The sequence below is a fragment of the Microcaecilia unicolor genome, chromosome 8, assembly GCF_901765095.1.
Source record: "Microcaecilia unicolor chromosome 8, aMicUni1.1, whole genome shotgun sequence".
NCBI lineage: Eukaryota > Metazoa > Chordata > Amphibia > Gymnophiona > Siphonopidae > Microcaecilia > Microcaecilia unicolor.
Window position 1 is genome coordinate 4,560,873 of NC_044038.1, and position 27,511 is coordinate 4,588,383.

Consider the following 27,511-nt stretch of genomic DNA (forward strand, 5'->3'; position numbering starts at 1 on the left):
GGAAAGAAATGCCGGCCATCTCCAACCCGGCGACATCCAAGGCATTTGGTCGTGGGAGGAGCCAGCATTTGTAGTGCACTGGTCCCCCTGACATGCCAGGACACCAACTGGGCACCCTAGGGGGCACTTCTAAAAAGTTTTTAAAAATACAAAAAAAGCTCCTAGGTGCATAGCTCCCTTACCTTGTGTGCTGAGCCCCCCAAATCCCCCCCAAACCCACTCCCCACAACTCTACACCATTACCATAGCCTTTATGGGTGAAGGGGGGCACCTACATGTGGGTACAGTGGGTTTTGGGGGGGGGGTTTGGAGGGCTCAACACTTAGCACCACAAGTGTAACAGGTAGGGGGGGATGGACCTGGGTCTGACTGCCTGATGTGCACTGCACCCATTAAAAACTGCTCTAGGGGCTTGCATACTGCTGTCAGGGAGCTGGGTATGACATTTCAGGCTGGTAAAAAAAGGTTTTGATTTGTATTTTTTTTAGTGTGGGAGGGGGTTGGTAACAACTGGGGGACTATGGGGAGGTCATCCCCCATTCCCTCCGGTGGTCATCTGGTCAGTTGGGGCACCTTTTTGAGGCTTGGTTGTGAAAATAAAAGGACCAAATAAACCCGGCGAAATACTGCTTAATGCCGCTTATTTGTTTTCCATTATCCGTGAAAGCCGGCCATCTGGTAGCCACGCCCATGCCTGCCCATGTCCTGCCTTCGCTACACTGCCAACACACCCCCTTGAACTTTTGCCGGCGAGGCAACGGGAAAGCGCCGAACCTGTCAAAAAAGCCGCTTTCGATTATACCGATTTCGCCGCTTTTGAAAGATCGCCGGCCTTCTCCCGATTTATGTCGGGAAATGGCCGGCAATCACTTTCGAAAATAAGCCTGACAGTCTATAATGGGTAGCCAGTGTAGATTAAAATGAAGAGGCTGTGCATGGTCAAAGCGTGATTTGCCTAATATTAGCCTTGCGGCTGTGTTTTGAGCAGTCTGTAACTTTTTCGGAATTGCAGTTAACTATCATGATTAACTAAAATTTTTTAATGGCGATTCAAATTATTATCTGTAATTAATCGGCTGCACTTTTATAAACTTTGCAAATGTTAACTTTTTGCGCGATAACTTTTTTAGCGTGCGCTAAACATTAGCATGCACTGATGATAAAGACACCCGTTATATTCCTATGGGTGTCTCTACTGTTAGCACACACTAATTTTTAGCGCACGCTAAAAAGGTTTGCACGCCTACAGTGCAGGGCCCTGGGTGTTTTTGTAAGTTTTCAGGCTTCTTGCACTATTGTTCACGGAAGCGCACTTTTGTGAAGTCACTTTGAATTTTGTACATGAGATCCTTAGGCAAATGAATTGTAGCCCTAAATTCTGGCCCACAAGTTTTAGATCCTAAATTTAGATTAATTTTCAATCACAAACAGACTTATACCACTTAAATTCAGCTTAAAGGTTTACTAAACTGAGGCACCCGGGTGAAATAGTGAGCATTTTCTTTAAAAATATACCCTCTTGAAATGTATTAAGTTAGTCCAATAGAATTCTGCCCCCTAAAACTAGGTGACTCCTGATAGAATTAGCCCTTGAATGAATAAGTGCTTTTTGAATAAGCACAACATGCCAAAGCCCCTTCAGTATATCTGAAGACTGGAACTCAGGGCTGCATCCTGCCCACTCAGTGCCAGTCTCAAGCCTGGCTTTCTCCCCATCCTGCCCTCAGGGAGGAAACTTTTAATGGAGGTAAGTGGTGAGCAGAAAACTTTGCAAGAACTGCAGGATCGATACTGCTAGCACCGAAAAGCAAGTGAAGGCTTAATTTGATTTCCAGCTACCGCTGCTGTATCTAATTAGACAATACATCAGAATAAATGGCAAACCATAAATAATTCATTTGACATTCATTGCAATAACAAATGTGGGGGTGATATCTAATTCCATTGGATGACAGCATTAATTTCTACTTGTTGTAATGTGCTCCCCTTAATTAAAGGAAGGCTCTGATTAAGGTTCAGTGGTCCCTGTTTGGGCTGGCACAGCCTGTTCTGGCTGCCAGTTTCTGCACAAGAGATTTTACACCGATTCACTATCTTCACATTTGCAACGTGCCTGGAATAACTTGGCCTTGCCGAACACAATTTTTAAAAGCTACAACCTTTTTTTTAACAAAGGCCCCCTGATAACGCACTATAACATTATTTATAGTTTAGGTTTGCCTAAAATCTTTAGCCAAACAAGATCCAACATGCTCTGCAGTCATATTACTTCAGAAACGTGAAAGCAGCCATCTCAGGGGTGGGAGGCCACAGCAGCCTTTCCAGCTGCATGACAGCTTGGGAAAGGAAAGGGAAGCAAAGAGCAATCAGGGTATTATCCCCACTCACTCATCTTAGAGTTCTGGGGACCTAAAGTGACTTACTCGGAGCAGAGCAGTGGATTAGAACTGAGGCACAGGAACAACCCCCAAACCGCTGAGTCAGAGATAGAGCTGAGAACAAGGACTGAGATAGAAGGATAGAAAGTGACATGCACAGGGCTGGGATAGTGGCTGTCTGGCATAGTAACAAAATGAGCCCACCTCAGACTGAAGAGCTGGGGAGGGGGAGAAGCCGAAGGAGGCCCTTCCTCATATTCTGATAAGGAAGGAAGGATTGCTACACACAATGCGTTTTTTTCTAGCGAAAAAGGTGCCAGTACTCAAATGCCAGGCCACCCTTCAAGGGTGGGGTAATCACTGAGGGACCCATCCCACAATAGCCAGGCCCCCTGCAACCAGTCACAGAATCTATGACAAGGCAGAATTGGTGTGTAGAGCCTGAGTTCTTTCATTATAACTTGGGGTTTGATGGGTCAGTTTTAGCAGACAATGGAAAAGGTGCCGGTACTCAGTACCCCCAAGTACCCCCTCAAAAAAAGCCCTGGGTACACAGGTCACAGACATACCAAGTCACACACATTTGGCATGTTACGCATGCATTGTGACTTGGATTGGCCACTGTTGGAAGCAGGATACTGGGCTAGATGGACCATTGGTCTGACTCAGTATGGTTATTCTTATTAGGCTCCCGACTCCAGCTCACACGGAAAAGCCTCCTCCTGTCACACATTGAGAGGAAGCGACTTTGGTGTCTGGTCAGGCAGTAGCAATCCCCCAATCACTGCTTCCTGTGCCATCTCTGTGGTTTAAAAGAGTGGCTGCAAACTCTCGTGAGACTATAGCAAGAGGTCGTAGCCACCATTTTAAGCCGTGGAGCCGGCATGGGTAGCAGCGGCTGGGGATCGATGCTGCTCAACAGTACCCTAGACCACCAAGGCAAGGAGTCCGAGTGAAAGATGCCTACATGGGATGTGGGGGGGGGGGGGGGGCTACAGTGAGAGATGCCTGCATGGGATGGGGGGATAGAAGTGAGAGGTGCCTGCATGGGATGGGGGGGGGGGCAGAAGGGTGCCTGCATGGGATGGGGGGGCAGGAGTGAGAGGTGCTGCATTGGGGGAGGCAAGGAGGGAGAGGGGTGCTGGACAGGTAGGCAAGAGAGATCCAATGAGGGGGTGAGGAAGAAAGAGGATGTAAAGAGGGAAGGAGGTGCTGGACTTTGGGGGGGGGGGGGGACAAGGAAAGAGAGAGGTGCCAGGACCTATGTGGAAAGAAGGACGAGGGGAGGTGCTGGTTCTGCAAAGGGGAGACAGAACAGCAGTGAGTGAAGAGAGAGGAACACTTGCTGGACCCCTGGGGGGGCAGATGGAGGAAAGAGAGGGGAGAGATGTTGGCCGAGGGAAGAAAAAGAGAGAGAGTGAGAGAGAGAGAGAGAGAGAGAGAGAGAGAGAGAGAGAGAGAAAGAAAGAGAGAGAGAGAGAGTCTGGCACTTGTGGGGGGGGGGAGGGGAAATAGGGACACAGAAATAGGAGATGCTCAACATGATGCAGAGAGAAGAAGGATGGTGGACATGGAGAGAAAAGTGCCAAATGGTCAAGTAGACTCTAGCAAGACAGGTTAGAGAAGAAAGAAGAATGCAGAAAACAGAGACTAGGACCAACATTAAAAAAGAGAATTTTATTTTCTAATTATTGATTGGAATATGTCCGTTTTTGGAATGTGCATCTGCCAGATGTAGTTTTAGATCTGGCTGAGACCCGCAAGAAAAACCTCACTCGTAGGCCTTTAATGGTACATGGGAACTTAAAGGCAGGTATTGAATAATGAAGAAAGAGCTTCCTTCATGTAGAAGTTCTGTTCAGAGTCAGTCTAAATGTACCAACATTGTCCAATTCTGTTGTATATATTTATTTCTTCTTAAAGTCTGTATGCTTTTTTTTTTAATTAAATCATTGTCTCCTGGCTGAGTATTTATATGAGTGTGGTTTTATTATGAATGCAAACAATATACCACCAAAATACAGTAGCCAGCAGCACACTATTAGCTGCCAAGTTGTTACACCCTGTTACACTCCTCCAGAGGTGCAGCCTGCTTGCACAGGGTATGGGCATTCGAGGATACGGTGGCCATCTTGGATGTGGGATAGGGCGGCCATCTTGGAGATGGGTGTCTCAGGCTGTGGCAGCCACCTTGAAGTTGGGCAGCTTCAGGAAGGAAGCCCATATTTGGGCGTACAGCATCTCCTCTGATGGGGGCAGCCATCTTGGAAGAGCTGCACATGTTTGAGCCTAATTCCTACACTATTTAAAGCCCTGCCACCAGTCCTTCCATACTTTGACTTCTAGTGGTTAGAGGTCGTGGTCTACGTCTGTGTTCTACAGCCGGCTATCTTTGTTCCTGTGATTCCTGTGTACCAGACCCTGGATTGTTGCCTGACTACGCGCTGTGTTGCTGCCTGCCTAGACCTCGGACTGTTTCTCTGACTATTTGCTGCGCTGCTGATTCCTTTACTCCTGGACGGTGTCTGCTCTCCCTGCCTGTCGGGTCAGTGGCCGTGCAACCCCGCCGGTTCCGGAAGTCCTGGTGGCCGCCTGCACCTGGGGGCTCAACTCCCGGGGAATGGCGGTCGCTCCCCAGGTGAAGCTAGGGGTTGTCTGGCTGCCTGACCGAGTGTGGTGTCACTCCATCTTCGCCGTGCTCAGTCGGGGCATAAGGGCTCACATTCCCAGACATAACACAAGTTCATACAAAATTAATTATGTTTAGTGGAAAATAAATCTGTTGGCTGCCTGCTATGTGAATATTCCACCATTGTTTCATTATTGCTACCAAGTATTACATATTATGGGCATTTGCTTTAAACTTTGATTGTTTCAATTCATTTATGCAGACCTTACATGCACATGGTACTGCTTGTTAAACCAAAAGGCAAAACCTAAGGATGGTTAAACAATCTGGAATAAACTGTGTTGGACTGTAGAAGTTGTTTACGTTTGCAATGTGAGTATGGATGCCTGTTCTGGTGTGTGCATATGATAATGTTTAAATAACCGTCTATACTTATGGCTATGATTTCTGAACATGTGGCATCATTAAAGGACAGGTTTTTAAATGCCCAGCTGGGTATTTATTTATTTATTGCATTTGTATCCCACATTTTCCCACCTATGTATGGTAATCTCATCTTTGTTAAATGCTTCAGACATATTCATTGACTTGCTCACATGATGTTACTGAATTCTACGTTACATTACAATTACATTACAATATCGTTCTACACCGCTGATACCTTCAGGTTCTTAGCAGTTTACAATAATTAAAACAGAGAATCTTATTAAAAAAACTAATTTTAACAAACTTCTTAAAAAGATCCTTTATCCTTCATCTTTTAAGGCACTGTCTATCCAACTGGATGGTGATGATGGCACATGGGAAAACAAGTTTGGTCCAGTGAAGATTAACTCAAAATAGCCTGTTCCTTAGCTGGGGCTCTAGTATTATCATATTGAAAATGTGACCACACCGTGCCTTTGTGGTTATGTTTCACTAATAAGCTAAATGATTAATGGCTTTCTTGAAAGCTTTATATAACCTTTGGATGCATAACTAGGAACAAAAACACACACTTATATATGCAATTTCACAATTCCTCATGTACAGCCACAAAGCAGCCTTTTAGGGTGGACAGTGTTCACAATGAGCTCCTTTTATTATCGACCAGATAGAAGAGATAAGAGTTTTCAGTTTTGGCACAGTATAAGTCAGGACAAGAACAAAATCAAACCAATTTAGGGGCCCTTTTACAGAGCAGCAGTAAGCCCAGGCTTACCGCTCACTCTTCTGGAGCTACCGCTGGTCCAACGTGGTTGCCAGCGGTAGTCCTGCCCTGAGTGTGTGCCATTTCTGAAGGAAAAAGAAAACCCCATAAATGGCTTGTGCGGCAATAAGCTGGCGGTAATTGAGCATTGCTGCGTGCTGCCCAGTTACCTCCGGGTTAGTGCGGGAGCCCTTATTGCCACCTCAATGGGTGGAAGATGGCCACACAGTTAGATATTTATTGTCAGGGTTCTTATTTGTCCCATGCCCAATTACAAGAGTTAACTCAAGTGCAAATAATTACATAAGTATTGCCATACTGGGACAGACTGAAGGTCCATCAAGCCCAGCATCCTGTTTCCAACAGTGGCCAATCCAGGTTACAAGTACCTGGCAAGATCCTAAAACAGTACAATAGATTTGATGCTACTTATCCTAGAAATAAGCAGTGGATTTTTCCAAGTCCATCTTAATAATGTTTTATGGACTTTTCTTTTAGGAAACTATCCAAACATTTTTTTAAACCATGCTAAGCTAACTGCTTTTACTACATTCTCTGGCAATGAATTCCAGAGTTTAATTTACATGTTGAGTGAAGAAATATTTTCTCTGATGCGTTTTAAATTTACTACTTTGTAACTTCATTGCTTGTCCCCTAGTCCTAGTATTTTTGAAAAGAGTAAACAAGCGATACACGTCTACCCGTTCCATTCCACTCATTATTTTATAGGCCTCTATCAAATCTCCCCTCAGCCATCTCTTCTCCAAGCTGAAGAGCCCTAGCTAGTTTAGCCTTTCCTCACAGGGAAGTCATCTCATCCCCTTTATCATTTTTGTCGCCCTTCTCTGTACCTTTTCTAATTCCAGTATATCTTTTTTGAGATGCGGTGACCAGAATTGCACACAATATTCGAGATGCGGTCGCACCATGGAGCGATACAAAGGCATTATAAGATCCTCATTTCTGTTTACCATTCCTTTCCTAATAACACCTAACATTCTATTTGCTTTCTTAGCTGCCACCACACACTGAGCAGAGGGTTTCAACTTACATCAACAATGACACCTAGATCCCTTTCTTGGTCTGTGACTCCTAACATGGAACCTTGCATGACGTAGCTATAATTCAAGTTCCTCTTTCCCACATGCATCACTTTGCACTTGCTGACATTAAACGTCGTCTGCCATTTAGACTCCCAGTCTTGTAAGGTCCTCTTGTAATTTTTCATAATCCTCCCGCAATTTAACGACTTTGAATAACTTTGTGTCATCAGCAAATTTAATTTCCTCTGGAGTCTTTCATGAGGTACTTTGTCAAACGCCTTTTGAAAATCCAGATACACAATATCAACCGACTCACCCTTATCTACATGTCTGTTCACCCCCTCAAAGAAATGCAATAGATTGGTGAGGCAAGATTTCCCTTCACTAAATCCATGTTGGCTTTGTCTCATTAATCCGTGCTTTTGAATATGCTCTGTAATTTTGTTCTTTATAATAGTCTCTACCATTTTGCCCGCACTGACATCAGGCTCACCGGTCTATAATTTACCAATTTTTTCAGCTTCATGATCTCTTGTTAGGGGCCAATGTCAAACTACATTTGCATAGACCTCTCAATGCACTTGAAATTGCTCTGTTTAAGGGATCTTCCAGGAAGGGAATTCTTTCCTGGGTATACAGAACTCTGCAGAAGCATGACCTTAATTCCCTTTTAGTTATCAACAGGCCTGAGAAGGATGGTTGTGGAGAGAGGGCTGGAGGAGGACTGGGAGAAAAGTTGCACCTATGTACATTCTTCTCTTATGATCAACTACATGCAAGTATAGTTTTATTTGGTCCTTAGAATGTACTGGACAGTGACGCAATCTACTTATATGTCTAGTACAGCTGATGGACTTGAAGGAGAATGTTACAAGCTGTAGTAAACATAGTAGTAGTGGGGTTTTGAGGATATGTAAATTGAGCATGGAGAAGTAAATAAAGGTAGGATGAGCAAAAGGAGAAGAGATTGGGAGGGGTAAGGAGTAGAAAGGATGGAGAGGAAGAGATTGAGGAATGAGCATAAAGAGATTGTGAGACATGGTCAAGGTATAATAATCGGGGCAGGAATCATGTGGGTGGGCTTAAAAAGTTAAGTTGGGTCATTAGGATAAGCTTTCTTGAAGAGATGAATCTTCAACGTTTTTCTGAATGGTAGATGGTCGTTGATTGTTCGGATAGATCTTGGCAGAGCGTTCCAAAGCTGGCTGCCCAAAAAAGAGAAACTGGATGCATAGGAGGTCTTGTATTTAATACCTTTGCAGTTGGGAAGGTGTAAATTGAGGAAAGAACGAGAAGACAATGATCTATTTCTGGTTTGGAGGTCTGAACAATGGAGTGATAACCCTTTGAGATGCCTGCTGGCCTTCTTCCTGGAGACCCGCCTAATGGTACACTCATTCCTTGGTTGCTTCTTTGATTCTAGTGGTGAAAATGGCTTTTGTTCAATTTTGGAAGAATCCATGGGGACTGTCTAAAACAGTATGGCTGGACCTGTGTATGGAACTCTGTAAATTTGAGAAATTAACATTCATCCTTAAAGATTAAACAAAAAATCTCTCTTTTTTTGCCAAGTGGGCACTCTTTTCCACCACAATTCCATGACTGGTTAATGTGTTCATCTCCAGAGACACGTGGTAGTTATTTTTCTACATATGTGTATACTTTTCTACTATCGTGCTAACCTGTTCTCAAGAAGGAGATGTTTTGTTTTGTTTGTTTTTGCATACTGGCTGGGTTTTACAGGGTGGGACTGGTAGGAGTGAGTTCTGTTGGGGCGGGTGGGGTATTACTGAAAAACCATGGACCTTGGGCAACAATGCTCTGTACTTTATTTTTGGTGATCTATTCTTGTTGTGTGCTATGTGGTGCTAAATAAAGATATATCTTTAAAGAAAATACTAAATCTTTACATATCCAATGTGAAGAAATCTTCCTTCTTTCTGCAAAAAGTTTGCAGGTTGTGTTCCTTTCTTGACCCTGAGGATGTTCATTTATTTAATTTCCTTTATTAATATTTATATTCTATAAATAATACATTTTAAGATGTTTACAATACAACATAAATATTAAATACACTATTTATTTATTTAAAAGCTTTATATATCCTCTTCTTGGATGAACTCAATCAAGATGGTGATCAGATTAATATGATACAAGAGTATAAAAATGAAGATTCCATATAAATCCATTAACGCACCTTATTGAAACGACCTCTTAGCCGACAAAAGCACATCATAGAAGCAGAATACATAGTTGGTGATAAAAAAAACTATGTTGCCAGCTCACAACAGACGTAAAAATCAATCCAATCTTAAAAATACACATTCAAGAAAATATATAAACTTGCAATCATCCCACCAAATACCCCTTCAGTCCTCACTTTTAAACAACCATGTTTTTAACATCCTCATGCAAGTCAAAAATAGCTGCCAGAGTTTGTAATTCCAAAGGTAGCTGGTTTCACAACCATGGTCCACTTATCAAGCAAGCGTGTTCATGAGTACAAGCACATTTGGCAATCTTCAAAGTAGGAGCATCTGATGAACCCTGCCCCTGAGATCCGAAAGCCCAAACTGGGTAATCTTGTTTAAGACCTGCTGTCAAAGGCAATGGTGTAGCCAATTTCAATGCTTGAAACATAAGCTTAAGTACTTTCACCCATGTACTAATCATCAACCAAACGTAGGCGTAACAAGATAGGTGTAGTATATGCTCTTTTTTTTTTGTTACATTTGTACCCCACGCTTTTCCCACTCATGGCAGGCAATGGAGGGTTAAGTGACTTGCCCAGAGTTACAAGGAGCAGCCTGTGCCCGGAATCAAACTCAGTTCCTCAGGACCAAAGTCCACCACCCTAACCACTAGGCCACTCCTCCACTCAAAAGCAGGACAGAATTAAGGCATAGGCAAACTAGGCACATGTCTAGGGCCAATATGTTCAGCAAAGACCCTCAATAAAATCAGCAGCTGGCCAAAAGAAAAGTAGGAGTTGACCAGAGCTACCACTCCCCGCTGAGATCTGCCTATTCCTCCTACTGCCTCAGCAATTGTCCTCCAATGAGGAGGAGGAGCTAGTGAGCAAAGCTTCTTACTTGCTGCTTCCTCCTCTACTGGTTTTTCTCTGGGGAGTAGTGGGGAGTAGTTTGTGCACACCATGACAGTAATAATCCTCAGTCCTAAGCAAAGGTATGCGGAGTATGATCTCAGTTTCTTCTTCCTGGAGTTCAAAGGATGTAATATGTAGAGGCAACTCATCTACAAGATCACACAGGTTCTGGTTTGTGAAACTCATTGGTAGAGGATGTGGTAACAGCAGTTAGTGTATCTGGACTTTAAAAAGGTTTGAGCAATTTCCTAGAGGAAAAGTCCATAATCTGCTATTAAGATAGACTTGGGCAAAGCCACTACTTATCCTTGGGATTGGTAGCATGGAATGTTGCTACTCTCTGGGATTCTGCCAGGTACTTGTGACCTGGATTGGCCACTGTTGGAAACAGGATACTAGGCTAGATGGACCACATGGCTGTTCTTATGCTCTTAACTCAGCTTTTTCTCTTACTCATTGCATACAACAGCAGGTATGCTGAATGGAGCTCCGGGACAGCAGGTCTACTCATAAACACCATCTTGGCTCTTCCCCAACTCCACAGGTTTTTTATGTAACTAAATTTTGGTGCAAATTAAATTGGAATTCTATGTGTACTCTGAAAGAAAAGGAATTATTTTATTAACATAAGAATAGTCATACTGGGTCAGGTCCATCTAGCCCTGTTCCAACTTGAACTGAAAACTCATAGGATATATATAGCTGTTCCTCAGGGGAATCTCTTTGTTTGGTTTTTATGGAACATAAGAACCTATGAGTAGCCATACTGGGTCAGACCAATGGTCCATCTAGCCCAGTACACTGTTTTCCAAACAGTGGCCAATCCAAGTCACAAGTACCTGGCAGAAACCCAAAAAGTAACAGCATTTTGTGCTACCAATCCCAGGGCAAGCAGTGGCTTCCCCATGTCTGTCTCAATAGCAGACTATGGATTTTCCCTCCAGTAACATGTGCAAACCTTTTTTAAACCTAGATACACTAACCGTTGTTACCATATCCTCTGGCAGTGAGTTCCAGAGGTTAACTATTCGTTGAGTGAAAAAAATACTTCCTCCTATTTGTTTTAAAATTATTTCAATGTAGCTTCACTGAGTGTCCTCTAGTCTGTACTTTTTGAAAGAGTAAAAAATTGATTCACTTCTACTCATTCTATACCACTGAGGATTTTGTAGACCTCAATCATATCTCCCGTCAGCTGTCTCTTTTCCAAGCTGAAGAGTCCTATCCTCTTTAGCCTTTCCTCATATGGGATGAGTTCCATCTCCTTTATCATTTTGGACACTCTTCTTTTAACCTTTTCTAATTCTGCTTTATCTTTTTTGAGATATGACAACCAGAACTGAACACAATACTCAAGATGAAGTCACACCATGGAGTGATATAGAGGCATTATAATATTTTTCCATCCCTTTCCTAATAATTCCTAGCATCCTGTTTGCTTTTTTTGGCAATGCATACTGGGTGGAAGATTTCAGTGTATTCTCTACAGTGACACCTAGATCCTTTTCTTGGGTGCTGACCCCCAAGGTGAACCCTAGTATCAGGTAACTATGATTAGAATTATTCTTTCAAATGTGCATCACTTTACCTTTGACTACATTACATTTCATCTGCCATTAGGAGGAAATATTTTTTCACTCAGCAAAAAGTTAAGCTCTGGAACTCTTTGCCAGAGGATGTGGTAACAGCGGTTAGCGTATCTGGGTTTAAAAAAGGTTTGGACAAATTCCTGGAGGAAAAGTCCATAGTCTGCTATTGAGACAGACATAGGAAGCAACTGCTTGCCCTGGGATTGGTAGCATGGAATGTTGCTGCTAATTGGGTTTTTGCCAGGCACTTGTGACCTGGCGTGGCCACTGTTTGGAAAAGAGGATACTGGGTCAGACCATTGGTCTGACCCAGTATGGCTACTCTTATGTTCCATAAAAACCAAAGAAAGATTCCTCTGAGGAACAGCTATATATATCCCTCTTCCATTGGATTAAGCTGCTCCTATGAGTTTCCAGTTGAAGTTGGAACAGGGCTATGACACTATGAGATTTAACTTGCCATTACCAAGGTTTCCCTCTAATTTATCCCCTCTCCCAGCCAACACGATGACAATCTTTGCTCAAAGGCAACAGACTGCAGCTCGCTCCAAGTCTTTGCATGTGTGCATCCTGAGTCTGGCCAGTAGGTGTTGCTGTTCCAAGGTGGCTAACACTCCTCATTTCCCTGAGAACTGTGAGGGGCTGCCTCCACAGCATGCTCAGGGCAGACCAAGAAGCAGAAGCCTTGCTCTGGAATCTGTCTGAATCTCCTGCCTGGCAGCATCCAGCACTGAGCCAAACTATTTTTCCATTATAATCATTTATACCAAACTTGGTTCTGGAGGCACTCCACAATGAATATTAATGAGAGAGATTTGCATGCACTGCTTCCATTGCATGTAGATGCCTCTCATGAATATTCATTGTGGATATCCTGAAAACCTGACTGGCTGAGGGGCCTCCAGGACCAGGTTTGGGAACCACTGGCTTATACTCAAGCGTTTAAAACCTTTCATCCCAAGAGATGTTTTCCACAATCTAATTCAATCAATGGTATTAAGCCACGTTGATTACTGCAATGGAATCTATGCAGGATGTAAGGAACAACTCACAAGGAAATGCCAAACAGCACAAAACACAGCAGCCAGATTGATATTTGGTAAGACACGATTCCAAAGTGCCACCCCACTCCGTGAACAATTGCACTGGCTTCCTATCAAAGAACGCATCTCTTTCAAAATCTGCACCTTAGTCCATAAGATTATCTATGGAGTAGTCCCAGATTACATGATTGACCTAGTCAATCTCCCAATCAGAAATAGTACCAGTTCATCACGGTCTTACCTGAATCTCCATTACCCAAATTGCAAAGGACTAAAATACAAGACAACCCATGCGTCCAATTTCTCTTACATAGGCGCACGCCTGTGGAACGCATTGCCACAAGTGGTGAAAACAACTTATGATTACCTAAAATTCAGAAAGTCCTTAAAGACTCACCTATTTGGAAGGGCATATCCGAATGACCCAACTTAAATGACTCAACCCTGCAACACTTCACTATTAAAGATCGTATTGGACATTAATGAACTCTTTTACCTCAACCCAAGTTTGACTGAATCTGATCTTCCCTATCCCAATACAACATTTTGTACCTATCCCGTAACGGATTTGGCGAATGCCTTCACGGTATTATGTAAGCCACATTGAGCCTGCAAATATGTGGGAAAATGTGGGATACAAATGTAACAAATAATAATAATACTATTTTGAGTGGGTTCTGATTTTTCAGGAAAACTAAGCCTGGTATCATGCTATTTGCAGCCTTTCTGCGCTGTGCTTTTTGTGTATGCTAAGTTGAATGAAAGGTAATGTCTCCATCCAATTCCAAGGAATACAAGAAGTTATATTCAAATTATACTTTTCCAACACACTAATTCACCTAAATAATTTGCTTTCTAAAAACCAAATGACTAAAAATATCTATATATTGTGTTCATGGCACTATGAAAAAATTGCAGATGGTCATCGCCATGTAAGCATATCCCTACGCATAAAACCATACAACATCATCTGATCAATAAATCAATTTGTATTTCTTTCATTTCAAGTCTCTGGATGTAATTTATTAAGCCATTTCCAGTGGCACAGAACGGAAGAATTCCCTTGTTAAATCAAACTCTATGGGCCTGATTTAGGAAAGCTTTCTTCCCATTCCTTGTCTATGGGTAAAAAAAAGCTTATAGAATCAGACCCTCCGTGTCCATTTTAATTTCCTGAGTTCCCAAAACATTCCATATCCATCATAAACAAAATATCTTGTTACCATACTGTATATTTTTTCAACGGTGTTGGAATCCGGTACAACATGCCTTGGGGAGAGTTCACCTAGGTTGTTTTCTTAAGTCTGAAACATTAACCATCCTTCCTGTACGCTTGTATGTCAGTAAAGGGAATGCATTATAGAAAAACTCTGAAAATCGTGACCCTTACAGTAGCCGGAGCTTCACTGAAAATGGCAAAAAAAAAAAACCCCAACCAATTTTAGAAACATTTTTTCAACAAAGGTTGTCAAAAAGTGAGAAAGATATCTTTGGCTGAGTCTGGCCACAGGCACAGAATGGGTGAAATCCTTTTGAACACAAAGTCCTTGGCATCTCACCAGGTTTTAGCCCTGTGCCCACATAGGGGTTGATATTCAGAGCCAACAATTTTTTTTTGTCTGTTGGTGGCTTTATGCTCAGATATTCAATGCTTGACCACGTCCAGGCATCAGCAGTGAATATCCATTTGTATGCGGCCAGCTGTATTCAACACTTAAACACATAAAGTTGCCAGAGAATGTGGTAAAGGCGGTTAGCTTAGCGGAGTTTAAAAAAGGTTTGGACGGCTTCCTGAAGGAAAAGTCCATAGACCATTATTAAATGGACTTGGGGAAAATCCACTATTTCTGGGATAAGCAGTATAAAATGTTTTGTACATTTTTGGGATCTTGCCGGGTGTTTGTGACCTGGATTGGCCACTGTTGGAAACAGGATGCTGGGCTCGATGGACCTTCGGTCTTTCCCAGTATGGCAATACTTATGTACTTATGTAAAGATGCTAGTGTGCCCTTGTAAAAAGACCCCAAAGAAACGGCTGTGATACTATATTCCAGGAGAGTTACAGAGACGATCCTTTACTACTGCTGAGGCCTCCTTAGATAATTTAAATTTAGCAGAGGTTCTGAAGAGCTCTGTAGATGAAGTAACACCAAGATCCATCTTGGGAGTTTCTTTGGTTTTCCTTCAGGATAAAGATGCTATGCTTCGTTTGTTCTTTCAAAAATCTGAATGTTTATTCCTCAGTAGGAAGATGTCTATTTTTCCTGATGTGTCTCATTGGATGCAAAACAGGAGGAAGTTCCTGTACTGTGTGCAGAAGATCTTGCTTTAGTGCAAAATTTCAGTCAAGATACCCTTGTAAATGCGTTGTTTCCTCAGACAATAATATGTAAGTTTTTTATGAGCCATCAGAGCTTCAATTTTTTCTAAAGGGCAAGGGGACAGTGATTGATCAATGAACAATGATGTTTTTTGTGGGGTTTTTTTTTGAACTACAGATTTATTCAAGCTTGTTAACAGCTTTTCTTGAGAATGTTCCTGTAATTATTATCCTCGTCAGGTATTATGACTTGAATCTCTTCAGAGCGTGGACTCATCAGTGAATTAACCTTTTTTTAAAAATGTTTTGTTTCCATATGACGGTTTTATTTTTGTTGAATTCTTCGGGGTTTATTAATTGTATTTCTTTTCAAATTGTTATCTTTTGGCTTTAATTCAGAAATTAATAAAAAAACATCTCTATATAATAAAAGGCACCTCCAACGTTCCATGAAGCCTCAAGCCGGAAACTTGAGGCGCCAGAGATATCCGGTACGGTTTGGCCAGGAGTGTCTGGCCCGCCCTTGCATCATAACGTCATGACGTCGAGGGCGGCGCAATGACACTCGGCCAAACGCCATCTCCCCCTGACCCTCGGCGGCCATTTTCCACCTCCGGAGGACTAACATCGCCCGCACAACGTCGGAGGGAGGGAGGCAGGGACGCAGGCATCGGCGACACGCGATCTCCCCTTGCCCCTTGGTGGCCATTTTCCAACTCCGCAGGACTCCCATCGCCCCGCACAAACTGGGAGACACGGAGGGAGCGACGCAGGCAGGCAGCCTGAACGTCGGACAAACGCAGGAAGCCAGCCTGCCTGCCTGAACGTGCCAGGAAGGGAGCCAGCTTCAACGTCACAGTCGGAGGGAGGGCCACGACCCTGAAAGGCGCAGGAAGGGGGGGCACTCGAACCTGAAGCTGCGAGGGGAGAAGGGGGATGGCAGGAAGGGGGGAGGGAAGACAGGGGGGAGGGGGGAAAAACGCCGGGCGAAGGAGGGGCCACCATCCTGAAAGGCCAAGGGAGGGGGGGCCAACACCCTGAAGCTGGGATTCCCTCTCACACACACACTCTCATTCTCGCATACACACTCCACACACACACTCTCACTCTGTCACACACACACTCGCACATTCACTCTCTCTCTCTCTCACACACACACTCACTCTCTCAAACATACACACTACGATGCAGAAAAACGCCGCCAGACGGAGGGCCCACGATCCTGGAGGTCAGGGGCCACGACCCTGAGGCTGGGAGGGAGGAGGGGGACAAGAAGGAAATGGGAAAAGGAAACACGGGGGGAGCGGGAAGGACGCCAACACACGGAGGGGGGACCCCTGCGGCACACTCTCTTTCTTGAACACACACTCTCACACAGGACTGAAGAAACATGTGGACAAAGGGGAGTCGGTTGATATTGTGTATCTGGATTTTCAAAAGGCGTTTGACAAGGTACCTCATGAAAGGCTACAGAGGAAATTGGAGGGTCATAGGATAGGAGGAAATGTCCTATTGTGGATTAAAAACTGGTTGAAGGATAGGAAACAGAGAGTGGGGTTAAATGGGCAGTATTCACAATGGAGAAGGGTAGTTAGTGGGGTTCCTCAGGGGTCCGTGCTAGGACCGCTGCTTTTTAATATATTTATAAATGATTTAGAGATGGGAGTAACTAGCAAGGTAATTAAATTTGCTGATGACACAAAGTTATTCAAAGTCGTTAAATCACGACAGGATTGTGAAAAATTACAAGAGGACCTTACGAGACTGGGAGACTGGGCGGCTAAATGGCAGATGATGTTTAATGTGAGCAAGTGCAAGGTGATGCATGTGGGAAAAAAGAACCCGAATTATAGCTACGTCATGCAAGGTTCAACGTTAGGAGTTACGGACCAAGAAAGGGATCTGGGTGTCGTCGTCGATAACACACTGAAACCTTCTGCTCAGTGTGCTACTGCGGCTAAGAAAGCGAATAGAATGTTGGGTGTTATTAGGAAAGGTATGGAAAACAGGTGTGAGGATGTTATAATGCCGTTGTATCGCTCCATGATGCGACCGCACCTTGAGTATTGTGTTCAATTCTGGTCGCCGCATCTCAGAAAGATATAGTAGAATTGGAAAAGGTGCAGCGAAGGGTGACTAAAATGATAGCGGGGATGGGACGACTTCCCTATGAAGAAAGACTAAGGAGGCTAGGGCTATACAGCTTGGAGAAGAGACGGCTGAGGGGAGACATGATAGAGGTATATAAAATAATGAGTGGAGTGGAACAGGTGGATGTGAAGCTTCTGTTCACGCTTTCCAAAAATACTAGGACTAGAGGGCATGCGATGAAACTACAGTGTAGTAAATTTAAAACAAATCGGAGAAAATTTTTCTTCACCCAACGTGTAATTAAACTCTGGAATTCGTTGCCGGAGAAAGTGGTGAAGGCGGTTAGCTTAGCAGAGTTTAAAAAGGGGTTGGACGGTTTCCTAAAGGACAAGTCCATAAACCGCTACTAAACGGACTTGGAAAAATCCAAAATTCCAGGAATAACATGTATAGAATGTTTGTACGTTTGGGAAGCTTGCCAGGTGCCCTTGGCCTGGATTGGCCGCTGTCATGGACAGGATGCTGGGCTCGATGGACCCTTGGTCTTTTCCCAGTATGGCATTACTTATGTACTTATGTACACTCTCTCTCTCACACACGCACTCGCACATTCACTCTGTCTCTCACACACTCACTCTCAAACATACACACTTCGATGAAAACCTTGCTAGCGCCCGTTTCATTGCTCTCAGAAACGGGCCTTTTTTACTAGTAATAAATAAAAGGACTAAGAACATAAGCACTGACCAGAGGTCCATCAAGCGCAGTATCCTGTTTTTAACAGTAGCCAATCCAGGTCACAAGTACCTGGCACAATCCCAAAAAAGTAAAACAGATTTTATGCTGCCAGTCCTAGAAATAAGCTGTGGATTTTCCCAAGTCCATCTTAATAATGGCTTATGGACTTTCCTTTCAGCAAATTATCCAACCCTTTTTTTAAACCCTGTTAAGCTAACTGCTTTTACCACATTCTCTGGCAACGAATTCCAGATTTTAAATACACATTGAGTGAAGAAATATTTTCTCCAGTCCCTCTGTTTTTGGAAAGAGTAAACAAGTGTTTTATGCAGTCCTATTTATGTGGTCGCCTTATGCGGTTGAAGGGGGTCTTTTAGTAAGCAGTGATAAGCCCAGTGCAGGCTTACCGGTCACTAAACCAGAAGTACCACCAGGCCACCACAGCGGCCCAGCAGCAGTTCCCACCCCAGCGTGCGCCTCATGTTTTTATTTTTGTAACCCCAGATACCTGGGCTGGTGGGGGTCCCTGAGCCCCACCAGCAGAAGCTTTCCTGTGGTGATATTTGCCACTGCACTGCCTGCCCTGCTTTCCCGCCCCAGTGCACATGTTTGTTTTAAGTGAAATTGAGGCAGCTGTATTTGTGTTTTATTTGATTCTTTTGTGTCTTTTTGTTGAATGCTTTTATGGATGTTTTCTTGTGACCCGCTCTGGATAACAGCGGGCTAGAAGAAACTAATAAATCTAAGTCTTCTGCTGGTGGGGCTTGGAGACCCCCGCCAGCCAAACCAGCTGACCTTGGGGGGCCCAGGTCCCCAAGGCCCCCCGTGGCTACACCACTGTTCTGTACCATGTCATGGACTCTTCGGGGTCCTTTTACTAAGGTGTCTGTGGTAGTGTAGACACGTGTTTTGGGCAAGCGCAGCATTATTTTTCAGCGCATCTACAAAAAATGCCTTTTTTAAATTAAACTGCTGCGCGTCCATTTTGGGTCTGAGACCTTACTGCCAGCCACTAACCTAGTGGTAAAGTCTCACATGGCAACCAGGCGGTAATGACCTACTTGCGTCAAATGCCGCTTGGTGCATGTCCGATAAGTGCGTCCGAAATAAAAAAAATTTTTGGACGCGCATATCGGACGCTCGCCAAAAATGAAATTACTGCAAGAGCCACGTGGTAGCCAGGCGGTAACTCTATTTTTGCACACGCTGGGCACACGTAGATGCTTACGCGGCTTAGTAAAAGGTACCCTTAGTCATTAGTTGTTCCATTAAGCAGGGCCGCCGAGAGGGGGGGAAAAATTCCCTGGGCCCGGGCCTCCAAGGGGGGCCCGGTGCCTGGGTCAGGCCGCTGGCACTGCAGTTCCCGGTCTCACCTGCCTGCCTCCTCGGCTCCAGGCCCCCTGCATTCGAAGCGGCAGTCACAGATCGCCTCCCTTTGGGCCTTCCCTCCCTGTGTCCCGTCCTCGCAGAAACCGGAAGTTACATCAGACGAGGGCGGGACACAGGGAGGGAAGGCCAGAAGAGAGGCTCCCTATCCGTTTCTGTATTCAATTCAAACTTCTCCTATTGACCTATAAGTGCACTCACTCTGCCACTCCCCAGTACTTCTCCACTCTTGTCTCCCCCTACGTCCCTCCTCGAGTACTCCGTTCTGTAGATAAATCTCTCTTATCCGTCTCTTTCTCCTCTACTGCTAATTCAAGACTCCGTTCCTTTTATCTCGCTGCACTTCCCGAGCCTGTACGTCTAGCCCCATCTTTGGCCGTTTTCAAATCAAAACTCAAAACCCACTTCTTTACCACTGCTTTTGACTCCTAACTTACTTGCCCTGCCCTTTATCCTCACCTCTCTAGTCCCTTACCCTTAATTGTTCTGTCTGTGTAATGTCTTATCTAGATTGTAAGCTCTTTGAGCAGGGACTGTCTTTGTGTATGGTGTACAGCGCTGTGTATGCCTTGTAGCGCTATATAAATGATAAGTAGTAGTAGTAGAGGCAATCTGCAACTGCTGCTTTGAATGCAGGGGGCCCGGAGCCTTGGAGGCAGGCAAGTGAGACCGGGGAGTGCAGCGGCAGGGGTGCGACCTGGGCGGCAGCTGTGGGGGGAGCGATGGGGGATGGCAGCAGTGGGGGGGGGGGGGTGGAGACGGGGCGGCCTTGCCCCGGGCACGGCCTAGTCTCTCGGCGGCCCTGCCATTAAGCGTGACAGCCCCTTAATTAATAGCTATTTTTATTTATTTATTTATTTATTGCATTTGTATCCCACATTTTCCCACCTATTTGCGGGCTCAGTGTGGCTTACAATATATTGTGAATGATGGAAATACAATTTGTTGCATTATGATTATGGATTACATTGTGAAGAGTTATGGGAAGACAAAGTCAGAGTCAAAATATCATTTGGGGAATTGATAGGGCGTTAAAACAATAGCAAGAGGGTAGAGTTTTAAGTGTGGTGAAAATACGGGGGAAGAGAACTCAGAAGAGAGTGTACTGATGCATTTCTATTAGTGTGTGTGGGCTTCATGTGTTTTGATCCTTGCAATAGATTTTCTCAAAGAGATGAGTCTTCAATAACTTGTTAAGTAGAACCTAGTGTAGATGAAGCAAAACTGGTGACTGCAGGAAGTCTGGCACTTTTCCCATAACTGAAGAAAGGTTACACTGTCTGTTGGGCACAACGAGCTAAAAAATTTCCATTCTGGACAGTAGAGGAGAAAAATGTAGCTATGCAGAATGATTTTCTCTAACGAAAGAGGCAAGATGAATTTCGTTACATAGTTTGTTCAGAGCAAAGGGATACCACACGTTAGATGTTCACATTTTGGCTATTTTTGAATTAATTTCTTTCAGCGTTAATCTGTGCTGAGAAGAGCAGACCTAAAGTTGATTTTGTGCTTGTGAGTTGTAAATTAAACACATGGAGCTTAGAACAGAGAGTACACAAAGGTGCTATCTCACCGTTTTCCCATTCAACAGCTACTGAATGATTACGATGATATTTAATTTGGATGACAGACTGACTAAATCCACAGCACAGTAGTATTATAAACTGAAATAGCACTTCCTTAAAAATATCTGGATTTCCTAGGTCCAAACCGGTAGCGGTGCTGGTTCAATCCACATACTGCTTCCTTGAAATTCTGGGCAACCTGCACCAAATAATAATAGTGAATGGATCTATAATTCTAAATATAGTGATGCTGTGACATATTTTATGGCCAGTTCATCCTTTTTTTTTTTTTACCAAGGGAAAAAAAGTTCTGGAAAGAGGGGGCATAGGATGAAGGTGAAAGGGAACAGACTCAGGAGTAAGCTAAGGAAATACTTCTTCAAGGAAAGGGTGATGAATTCATGGAACGGCCTCCTTGTGGAGGTGGTGGAGATGAACATTATCTGAATTCAAGAAATCTTGGGACAAGTACATAGGCTCTCTAAGGGAGAAGAAGGGATAGTAGATGGTATGGATAGGTTAGGGGCGTAGCCAGACAGCAGATTTTGGGTGGGCCTAGGCAAGAAGTGGGTGGGCACCAAGTGTCGTCCCCCACCCCACACACCAAAAAAATATCTCAGCTGGCAGGGAAAATGCTTCTCCCCACCTTGGCAGTCTGCAGCAGGCGTGCACTGAAAATTGAGCACGTGCAGGTACCAGTATCGTGGAGAGCAACATTTTTGTTACCATCAGGGGGAAGTCTTCAGCTGGTGGAGCTTGGGATCCCCAACAGCTACTGCTAAATGTGTGCTACTGTTGGGTGGGCCTGAGCCACTGGGATAGGCAGACTGGATAGGCCATATGGTCTTTATCTGCCTTCATTTTCTCTGTTTCTATACATCAGATAATCTTTGTGGAGGCTTTTGCTGGGATGCAAACTGGATATTAGCAGCACAATAACAGGAATTAGCCTCAGTTCCAATAGGTGTCACTGGAAGGGATTGTTTAATGCCCAAAGCCTTATAGATCAATCACTTTACTTTCTAATTCTTCCTACTTTCTTATTCATCTACCAATTATAATGTTCTATTACGTATTGTGTAGTCATTGCAAGTAGTTTACCATGCCATACTTTGTATTGTTATTTGAATATTTTTACTGCTGCAATTGCCTATCGCTCATGTTTGATCTATTTTTACTGTACACCGCCTTGAGTGAATTCCTTCAAAAAGGCGATAAATAAATCCAAATAAATAAATATAGAAGTGAAAATCAAACTAGACAAATGACAGAATGCATTATAATATATTATAATTATAATATAATGTTCCAACACAACAAAACTAAAGAACGTAATGGACATAACACAACTCTTCTGTTGTACGATTCCCTAGTGTGGCTGTGCCACATGAACTTTATCTTACCACCACATCACTTTGTATTTGTTTACATCGGAGTCTGCAAACTCCGCTCCGGTACTATATAAGCCACATTGAGCCTACAAATAGGTGGGAAAATGTGGGATACAAATGTAACAAATAAAATAAATGATTCATGGTGTTGGGAAGGAATGTTTCCTAGCTCGGAATGTTTCTCTGTCCAGTTTCTTTCCCCAACTACTACACATCTGGCAGAGAAAGGCAGATGTGGTAGAAAGTGGAAGTGGATGAGTTGCAAAGCTGAGGTCTTTCCACAGAGGACTACACAGAAGAGTTGTACAGTGAACTGAGCTTTAGGCATGCAACCCTTGTTGCCAGTTGTGGAAATTGGCCATTAATGGACCTTCAGTATTGATAATATCCTGGTGAAAATATTGAGTGTTTAAAGATGTGTTTGTGTATGATTAGTTCATGGTTGAAAGCCAATTGTCTAAAGCTAAACATGGCTAAAACTCATATTTTGTTGCTGTCCTGTTGCCCTTCTGCAATTGTTCCCACCAATTTTCAGATAGATGGTTCTGTTCTTCCTATTATCAAAGAGATATGTTATTTGGGCGTGATTTTGGATACTGAATTGACTATGAAGGCTTACGTCAAGATGACTGTCCACAGACTTATAGAAATTGAAAATTTTACAATGTTTGAAAGACTATCTCAGCCCTAATAATTTTAGATCTGTCGTACAGTCTTATCATTCCACATTTTGACTATTGCAATGCCCTATTATTGGGGTTGCCCAAGCATTCATTATGAGCCCCTCAGTCAGCACAGAATGCTACAGCTAGATTGATTGGATAGATCACATTTCTCTGGTCCTGATGAAGCTACATTGGCTTCCGATTGATTTGGGATGTTTTATAAAACAGTGTTGGTATTCAAAATAATAAAAATGCTTCAAAGGTTCTGGCAGCAAGCCTCCATGTATATCAACCCTCATGTTCTTTTGAGATCTATTCACAAGATCTTCTTGACATACCCTCTTTTTGATCAGTACATTTATTTATTTATTTATTTATTTATTTATTTATTTGTTGCATTTGTATTTCACATTTTCCCACCCATTTGCAGGCTCAATGCGGCTTACAAAGTACCGGAGAGGCGTTTGCTTAGAAGAATATAGATCAACTATTTTTTACACTGCTGGCCTGAAACTTTGTAACTCTCTGCCATGCAATATGAGAAGTATTAAAAGCCTTATGGTTTGTAAAAAAAATGTTTGAAAACATTCTTATTTCAGCGTGCCTTTGGATCTGTTTAAAACTCCTGAGGCTCATAGAAGATAAGAACAGTGAATGATGACAGTATGTTTTATATTGATTATTTTATTGTCCTTGTCTTTTTTTATTGTTTGTTATTTTATTATGTTTTCTATACCCTGCCGAGAATCGTAGATCATGCAGGCTATAAAGTTTTGCATAAATAAATGACAATGGCTCATCAGCAATTTTTTTTGCAGCAGTTAAATGAAATTGTAGATTCTTATAGCCAAAAAACTTAACTACAGTTCACAAGGGTGTCCTTACGTTGTGCAGGAAAACCACCAATTTGTGCAATGTTCTGTGCAAAGTGTAACTGTGAAATTGCTGATTAGCTATTTTGTGTGCAGCTTTAGCTCATTAGTGATTTAGCATAAAATAGCAGGAGGGAAAAAAAAAACAAAGAACATGTTAAAATGAGCAGGTCTATTTATTTTAGCTTACACCTTTTCATTCCTAGCTCAAAGTGAATTACAAATTCAGGTGTTAATGCCCCTATACAAGTCATTGGTGAGGCCCCACTTGGAGTACGGTGTTCAGGTTTGGAAACCGTATCTTGCTAAGGACATAATAAAACTAGAAGTGGCTCAAAGAAGGTGACAACAATACGCCAAAAGATGTCTGAGAAGAGGACCTGAATATGTATTCCCTAGAGGAAAGGAGGGATGGGGAGATATGATACAGACACTTAACCAACTTCCGCAAACTACTGAAGACCCATCTCTTTAATAAGGCATACCACAAAGATCAACAAATGTGAACATACACCACTCCTCCACATATATTCAGAATTGTCTTATAATATTTGCTTGTTATATTACTATCATGTTTTATTATTATCATGTTACCCTAAATGTATATCTTCTAACATATTTCCACCATTCATGATGTATTGTAAGCCACATTGAGCCTGCAAAAAGGTGGGAAAAGGTGGGATACAAATGCAATAAATAAATAAATAAATACTTGAAAGGTACAAATGTTTTCCCGCGATGGAGAAGCAGTAGAACTAGAGGAAATGAATTGAGATTACAGGGTGGTAGATTTAGGAGTAATGTCAAGAAGTGCTTTTTCATGGAGAGAGTGGTGGATTCCTAGAATGCCCTCCCGGGAGAGGTAATGGAAATGAAAACAGTGATGGAATTAAAAAGTGCATGGGTTAAACACAAAAGATCCTTTTATGGAAAATAGATGGAATCAAAACTTGTCGGTGCTTAGATGGCAATTTCAGTAGTAGGGAAGTACGGCCAGAACTGGGCAGACTTCTACAATCTGTGTCCTGATTATGGAAAGGCAGATTTGGGTGGGCTGGAGTGGGCTTTGACAGCAACTCCAGTGACTGGGAAATAGGACCAGTAATGCTGGGCAGACTTCTATGGTCTGTGACCCAAGAATAGCAAGGATAGATCAAGAGTTAAGGGGCTTGTTTTGTGCCACATTCATATCACATGTTATGAGTACCTCAGACAGAGATGGGAGACACCGCAAGGTTGATAGAGAGTAAAATGTTGTCAGCTTGCAACATTGTTGGATTGCTGGTTTAATCAAGATTGGACAATGAATGTGACAATGTTATAACCAAAATTATAAATCCACTCTTCCATGGTTGTGTGACTGTCCTATTTGTGATGCTAGTATTTGATCATTAAGGAGTCTAACCTACATGGAGTGGCAAGTGCAGCTCTGGCACCTTATTGGGCAGACAAGATGGACCATGTGGGACTTTATCTGCCATCAAATACTATGTTACTACATTATAGGAAGGGTGATGGATGTGTGGTATGGCCTTCCAGCAGAGATGGTAAAGATGGACAGCATCTGAACTCAAGAAAGTATGGAAGGAGCACAGAGGATCTCTGAGGAAGGGGAAGGGACTGTAGAGCTTAGTAGCTGGCTGGAGTGGATGGGCAGACCAGGTAGGCCATAATTTCTTTATCTGCTGTCATTTTCTTTGCTTCTATGGTTTGGAGGGAACTTGCCTTTTTTCCCCTACCTTTTCTGCCTCCCAGATGCAGGCAAGATCAAGTAGCCGGAGCCTCAGGATGATGAGTCCCAAAGCACTAACCAGTCTTTAAAAAATTAAATTGGGGATACAGTACCCTAGAGAGTAGCAGAAGCTTTGTTCTTCTTTTCTACTGTCCAAAAACAGATTGCAAGCTTGACCTGCCCAGAGCTCCAGACCTTGAAGGATAAGGCTAGGGAAGAAAAAAAAAAAGAGAGAGCTATAAAGTCAAGCTCAAGGCCTGGTCCCTGGAAAAAGGAGTCAGAATTATTGGATTAGGTCAGGAGGACTACACAGTGCTTGTGACCAGTTGAAGGAGAGTTTGATAGACCACCTGGCAGCTAAATGGTGTATTTTTTGTCTGAAGAGGATCCAGACTATCCAAACAGGACTTTTGTGGGATTATCTCCTAGTATCATCCATTATCCTTTCCTTAATGTTTTTAGTCTCATGCATTACACCAATGGTCTCTAATGTTTCTCATACCTCACACTAACACTATTTGCTTTTGTCTCACCTAGAATGTAAACTGCACTGAACTCTGGAAAGGGGATATTAGCGGTATACAGGATTTGAATTGAGTTGATGTGAAGTGCTCTTTCAGATTCCAGTGAGCAAAAAGGAGCTGAGAAGTGCTGCTGGGAATATTCTGTAGACTCTGTAAAGCTTTGATCCCTGGAGGAGAGAAGAACTAAGAAGAAGACTTCAAGAAAAACCCCAGGGTCTACTTTGTATTTCTGAGGTATTCCATTTGTTTTCTAACTTTTCCTGTCTGCGAAGTTACAGGTGAACTGTTGATTTTTTAAGTCAATCAGGGGTTCTTTTAATAAGGTGTGCTAACAGATGTTAGTGCACCTTAGTAAAATGATCCCTCAGTAAATTATATTTTTACTCTATTTCTACCCGTGTAGAAGTGCAGCAGTTTTGAGAGGAGAAGCTCCTGAGTGAAAGGTAGGCAGACATTACTGGTGCGAGTTGCCTTGAAGAAATTCCCGCCCCTGTGGACCTGGAAAAATGGAGGTAAAGAAAGGTCCTCTAGCTTCTGGAGCTACAGGCACAGTATTGCCCAGTGCACCTGCTACCCTGGGGTGTCCTCTTACTAAACTGTTAGGTGTCAACGTGCACTTAATGCTAGAAAAAAAAGCCTTACTGCAAAACATATTAAAGCATTTTCCAATAGTTTGCCTGTCAGAGCGCTAACGTGCGTGTTAGCTATTTAAAAAAATATATTTTTTGTGGGAGGCATATCATGGGCAGAGAATGGGTGTGGAAGCATTAATCAGTTAGCATGTTTGCAAAAATGCATGCTAACTGGTTAATACAGAGCTAATGCGGGAGCAGCTTGCATCTCCTAAATAGGAGACAGTAAATGCTTCCATGTTAACTTTTTTTCGGATCATGCACACCAAGGCAAACATTAGCAAATGACCTGAAAAATCATTTTAAAAAATAATAATACAATACTGCTAAGTTAGCAATCGGCTTAGCATGAAGGAAAGTCCTGTGTTAAAACACACTAAGTTCAAACAAATCCGCAAACAAGCGGAGAACTCGAACGCTCCACGGAAGAATACAGGTATAGGAGAAAGTGGGATGTTTGACCACGGAAAACCAAAGCCTGGATAGATTGATCTTAAAAACACTTGCTTATTGATGAAAAAAGACTCGACACAACCGTTGTGTTTCGGCCGTTAGGCCTGCATCAGGAGTCTCGGCCGACAGAGAACATCTGATACACACGTTTAAAAGTACGCGGTG